Source organism: Ammospiza caudacuta, chromosome 4 (genome assembly GCF_027887145.1).
Source record: "Ammospiza caudacuta isolate bAmmCau1 chromosome 4, bAmmCau1.pri, whole genome shotgun sequence".
Classification (NCBI taxonomy): domain Eukaryota; kingdom Metazoa; phylum Chordata; class Aves; order Passeriformes; family Passerellidae; genus Ammospiza; species Ammospiza caudacuta.
In genome coordinates this window covers 19,601,197-19,607,196 of record NC_080596.1, presented here as the reverse complement: position 1 = coordinate 19,607,196, position 6,000 = coordinate 19,601,197, and the positions used below count along the sequence as shown (strand labels likewise).

Below are 6,000 nucleotides of genomic sequence, written 5' to 3'. Positions count from 1 at the left end.
GAATAGCAGTTCTTAACCTTAAATACATATTTCTGTGCCTGCCTAACTAGCAATTCAGCTAGGAACATGTGTGAGCATCTTCCTTACTCATGGTCTGAGTTAACAAACAAGGTTACTTAATTCCCTTATCCCATTTAAAAGAATGGCCTTGCAAGGTCTCCATCGTCAAGGATACTTAAGAGCTTGTTAAGGAAAAAGCTGAGCAGGATAATTAACTGAGTGGATCTTCCATTGGGTTGGACCAGGAGGCCTCATTTGGGCCCTTCCAGCTCTCTTGGCTAGAGTCAAAGTTGGGAGTGCAGAAGCAACTCCCCGGACAGGTCTGGTCACTGGGATAAAGTGTGGTGTGTTGCACTCAGGCAATTAGAAAACTATGATTTTCTGAAATCTACTTTTTTGTTTGTTTTGTTGTTAAAAGAGCTTCATTTGTTTAGGTCCTTCCCTCACAAACCAAAATGAAACAAACAATTTGCTTTGTGAGGGAAGTTTTTAGCATGTTTCAGTCAAGCACCATTATTTCCAGAGATCCCATGTAAGCATGTAAGATTACAAATGTTAACACAAAGGCAGGCTTCTTATCCTTTTTCCTGGAGGTTCCTGACTCTCAGGAGACGAGGGGATTTGTGTTTCCCACATGCTGAGGGTGCCAGGGCAAGGACAGAGTGTGTCTTGCTGCCCCAGCTGATGCCAGGCTGCCCTGAGCCCCATCCCTGTGCTGGGCAGCAAGGAGACCATCCTTGAGCAGCAGGTAGGGTCTGATGGGCTGCTTGGATGGGGACGACAGGCTGAGAGGCCAATGGTGAGCTGGGGAATCTAGCGGGGAATGGGTCTGAGCTGGAAACACAAGCTGCCATTGGCTTTCTGGGAGGGCAGCAGCGGGCAGAGCACCCAATCGCGGCTGAGGGAACCGCACAGGCGATGGATCGGTGCCGCAAAGGCAGGCTGCAATTGGCCGCTCGGATGGGCACAAAATTCCAAGCGGCCAATCGGGACGTGGGAGATCCAGTGTGCGGCGAGGTCCGTGCCCAGTGTGGAGGCTGCCATTGGCTACCTGGCAGGGGAGCCAGGGGCAGAGCGTCCAACGGGGCGGTGCGGGATCCTTCGGGAGGGGCTGCGGGACAGGTGGTGCGGGCCGGAGGCTGGCACCGCAGCGGGTGCGGGCAGTGCGGGCGCGGCGGTGCGGTGCGGTGCCGGCCGGCTGCTAGGTGGAGCCCGCGTCCGCGCAACCCAGATCCGGGCCCTCGGCGCTCCCCCGCCCCTCGGCTCGCCGCCCGCCCGGCTCCGTGCGGCCGCCGCCGGGCAGGGCAGCAGCGCCGCGCCGCCCGCCGCCGCCTCCTCCCCGGGCTCCGTTGCCCGCTCCCGGCTCGGCCCTGCGGGGGACGCGGATGCCGCGGGTCCCGCCGGCCCGGAGAGCGCTGCCCGTGTGCGGAGCGTGTGCGCTGTGCCGAGCCGAGCCGTGCCAAGCCGGCGGGGCGGCCATGCGGCCCCCCCGTGCCCGCTGAGCACCGCGCGGGGCGCGCCCGCCCAGCCGCCCCCTCCGCGCCCGCGTAGCCGCCCCCTCCGCCCGCCCGCCCGAGCCGCGTCGCGCCGCGCCGGGGCTGGCGGTCTCCGCAGCGGGAGGAGGAGGAGGAAGAGGAGGAAGGATCCAGGGTGTCTGCGGAGCGCCGGGGGCTGAGGACCACCCGCCTCCCTCTGCGCGGGCGCCTTTGTGTCCCCCAGCCCCGGCGGAGCGAGGGGCCGCGGGCAGGGGAGCGGATGCGAAGAGCGGCTGGTGCTGGAGGGGAGAGAGAGAGAAAGGGGGATGGTGGAAGATTTCTCTCCTTTTTTATTTTTTTTTTTTTTGGTGGTCTCTTCGGCAGCGGCTGTTCTTCCCCAGCAGCAGCAGCAGCGGCGGCGGCGGCAGCAGCAGCGGCAGCAGCAGCACAGGCAATGACTCTGCCGCATCCGAATCGCCTGGCCGCTGGCGCCGGCTCCGGAGACATCACCTTGCTCTGAAGTTGCCCACCTGGAGGAGGTAAATCGGAGCGGGGCTTTCGTCCAGAGGGGTCGGCGACGGCGGGGAAGAGGAGGGAGTGATTGCCTCCCCCATCCTCACACACTCGTCCTCCGGGAGGAAGCTTGTGTAGCAGAAGAACACGGCAAAAAAGGAAAGACTTTTACTTCTTTCTATTTTTTTTTAATTTTTTTTTAATTTTTCCTTGATTGAGAGGGACGTCCGTGCTTCTCGTCCGGCCCCCTTTTCCTCCTGGCTGGGGGCTTTGGTACTGTGGCCAGGTCTGCTTCCTACTCCCACCTCTGGTTTTAATGGCTGGATTGTGGCAGCAGCTCCCTGCTGCAGGTTGTTGAGGATCTGATGGGGACTCGCATCTCAGGAGCCGGAGGTGACTAAAGGTAACTAAGGAGCGGATGGATGGATGCTCGGCAGCCCTTGCCTGGCCCTCAGTTGCTCCCTTGCCCGCTTGCGCTGGGCTGAAGGGTGCCGGCCGCCCTGGGCGCACGCTTGGATTGAATTATGCTCTAATAAGGGTAGTTTGTCTTCAGGGGGGCTGGATCCTCCAGGTAACGGGGGAGCATCTCTCTGGGTCTGCATGCTGGGCGACAGTGGAGACGAGGGGTGTGCATCTTGTTTGGAAATGCCTTGTAGGCTCCAGCCTGGTTTGGCTGTGGGCAGCTAGGGTGGAAAAGACAGTGGGGAGATGAAGGGGACCGGGTAGGTTTTGTTCTTGCTCTCTCTTGGTCTTTTTCTGTGAAAGGCACCACGTTGGACCGGGGGGTTTGCTGGTGTTACACTGAGGAATTCGTGAGTTTCATTATGTTCCCTCAATCTCCCCCCTTCTCCCCCCCCTTCTCCCCCCCTTCCCCGTCTTCATGCCCGCTCCTTCGTGGATCTGCGTTGCTGTTTAATCGCTGAAGGCTGCCTCGGGAAGCGATTGCTTTCTTGGATATCGGGGGGCATGAGTAGGGGGGATGCTGCCGAATTGGGGGTGCGTGTTGGGGGCTGCCTGTGCTGGATGTGAGGGGCTGGGCAGAGGTGTGAATCCAGCAGCCCCGGGTTACAGGTAGACGCGGGGAGCGAGCTTCGCCTTGCCGTGCAGCCGGGGAGCGGAGCGTTCGGTGTAGGTAGGGATGTGCGGAGCTCCCACCTCCTGCCCGTGAGGCTGCCTTTGCTGCCTCTTCTCAGTACAGGGCTGGCGTTTGTTTTGAGCAAGGGCCGATATGTATAGCTGGAATTGCGTTTTTAATGCCGCTTTGCTTTTAACCCTTTGTTTTATTTGCTCCCTTAATTATTTATTTGTGTTCCCCTTGCAATCATTTGACCGCGTAACTTGGAGGTACCGGCTGTAAGGCTGATGGCGGGGAGGAACCACCGGCCGGAGAGCAGCCCTGTTTCCCAGTTTAAGGAGCCTTCCTCCAGCTGGTGCCCCTTAGTGCTAATGAAGATGTAGCTACACTACCCCAGAGATGTGCCCTGGGTATTTGGGAGATTGTCTTCCTGGACTGAGTTTGATCAGCAGACTTGCACCCGGAGTTGTCCCGGGAAGTAACGCTGACCTCCAATACATTTAGTTGGGCTTTCTTCCTTACCCTTTCCCCTACAGACAGGCAGATGTGTGGTCTTGCTTGAGGGGTGGCGAGGTAAGAAAGGAGCCTCTCTTTCTCTCCCTTTCCTGATAGGCATGAGATTCTTCTCTGCGGTAGTTAAAACAACTCGTATTTTGGCCAACAGCAGTGTATTGTTTCTACTTGTCAACTGTGGAGTTCATTATCGTTTTAACCAAAACAGCCCATGTCTATTGTATTTACTTTCCTGTTTAGATCACTCCTTAGGAGTTATTGCCATTTTCACTCTCACAGTTCTGGTTCCAGGCAGCCAGCTGCTTAGAGGGAGGCTGAGATGCAAGGGAAAAGGCGAAAATGCCATCTGTTTCTTGATATAAGGCAGAGAGGTAGTCTGCCGGCTGCAATTTCTATCTGTATTATAGCATTCATTATTCCAGAGTGTAGGATCAGAATTTTCGAAGCTGACCGAAAAGAAATCTTCCCTGGAGTTGAAAAGAAATAAAATCCATTTTCATTGTGGAATGCTGCCTCTTAAGAGCGCAGCCAATGCTGCCTGCTTGGTATTGAGTAGTAGCATGTGCTTTGTAGAGCTCATTAATCATCATTTCCAGGGGTTTGCAATACGAACAGGCTTCTACTGTGCATTCATTAGGAAGAATTCTTCCATGGAGCTTTTCATGGGAGTAAACCAGGTGTTACAGGTTAAAATGGGCTGCTGTCAGAAAGTCTGCAGTTGTCACTTTAGATCCATGCCAATGTTGGGTGACAAAGTTCAGGTTAGAGCTCCATGGTAAAGCTGTATTTTTTTCCTAAAGATTAAAGTGCTCTGAGAGAACAGGAGTCAGACCCCCTTGTTGTGGTCGAGGCTGCTCTGGTTCCTACTCTTTAAGAGTACTTTAAGAGTACTTTTCCTTTATTTAGGCTTGGTTTACTATAAAGTGACTGCTGTCTTGTTACCTGCTAGCAAAAAATAAAGTGGGTAGAAATCTCTGGTATGTTTATTTCCAAAAGGATTGAACTTTCTGTAAAGCTAGTGTTCACCTGTGAGTTCCAAATAATTTCTGTCATTGAATAAGTATGCATTTTCCCTTTTCTTCTTGGGGTGGTAAAGAGAAGGTATGTTTAGTTTTGCATTGAATTCCAGAACAAGATAAATGACAGTGTAGATTGATGATAGTGAAAACATTGAGTGCTGCTTTGCAGGCAGTGAGATTTTAATGGTATTTATTGAGTTGAGGCTACCGAGTCCTCGTGGAGATGTGTTTTTGTGACAAGCGTGGGAGCTGGTGTTTCAGTTTCTTGGTGCCCCCCGGAGATGAAGTAGTTTATGTGTTAGCCTGGGATATGTGAATTTGTCCCCGTGCCTGCCGGATCCAGTCCTCCACCCCCCTCCTTTGTTTGCTGTGCATCCCCCAGGTTGGGGTGCCATGGGGAGCACATCCTTCCTCCCAGTCGGGGGTGATGTGGCAGAGGTGCTCAGCTTGCCTGTGCAAGCACTGATTGCAGGAAAGGCTTTTTTCCTCCTGAAACAGAAAGTAAATTGCCCAGTACTTGCTGGTGCTAACATGAAGCTGGTGCTCTTTGCTGGGTGGGAGGGAAGTCAAGCAGGTTTGTAGGTGAAAATGCAGGCATGCACATCAGCCAGCTGACTGATGAGCTGGATGTCTCAGCCCAGCGTTGCAGGGCTGTTAGAAACATAAATAAATAGATATTTAGAGGCAGGTAGAGCGTATGATCAGTCAGGACTGAACAGGAATGTGCATGACCTTTAGCTTTGGGCAGCACTCAGCTGGAGGGCCTGATGCTGCCGTCAGGGTTTTCACATTCAGAGCATGAGTGGATGCATCATCAACACATTTATTCATGCACACGGGGGAGGGAAGTCTTTGTAAATGAAGAAGTCCTAGGAATGGGTGATTTATTAATAATTTTAATACTAATAGTGTTGGGACTGGTGTAGATTGACTAGGAAGCAATTTAATGTGTGACACAATATAAAAGATGGGTTAAAGATTGATGAAAGAGATGGAATTCAGGGAGCAAGAATGGATCAGAGAAAAGCTAAAGCATGGAGGATAAGAATAAGGATTTCTATGCTTTAAATAAGTTTCTTTTATGTTTTTCCTGTTGTAATTATATTACTTGGTGATTGTGGAAATGGCTGAATGCTGCAATTGGAGTGATTTTGATAAAGATTTTAATTCCCTAGAGGCATCTTGCACATCACAAGAGGTTTGTAAGAACAACTCTAAAATTAATTTTTTTTGGAGTGGCGATCATCTGAGAGATAGACATCACAATATTGATGGGTTGCTGAGGACTGTAGTGAAATATCAAGGCAGCCCTGCAAAATAAAGAAGGTTTTGTCTGCCCCTTCTGATGGGCTGCTTATTGGAGTAGGATGTGCTGGTGAGCATCGACATTCTGGAGAGATGTTTA

At 52.6% G+C, this 6,000-nt stretch overlaps 1 protein-coding gene across 1 annotated transcript in view; it reads left to right on the top strand.

Annotated features, from left to right (window-relative positions):
- The first annotated feature begins 2,142 nt into the window (after positions 1-2,142).
- The window catches only part of ADGRL3 (adhesion G protein-coupled receptor L3), a 482,163-nt gene continuing 478,305 nt past the window's right edge, over positions 2,143-6,000 (top strand). The window contains exon 1 of the mRNA XM_058804039.1: positions 2,143-2,391. The gene's annotated coding sequence lies outside the window, so the exon portion shown is untranslated. The remainder of the gene's footprint in view (positions 2,392-6,000) is intronic.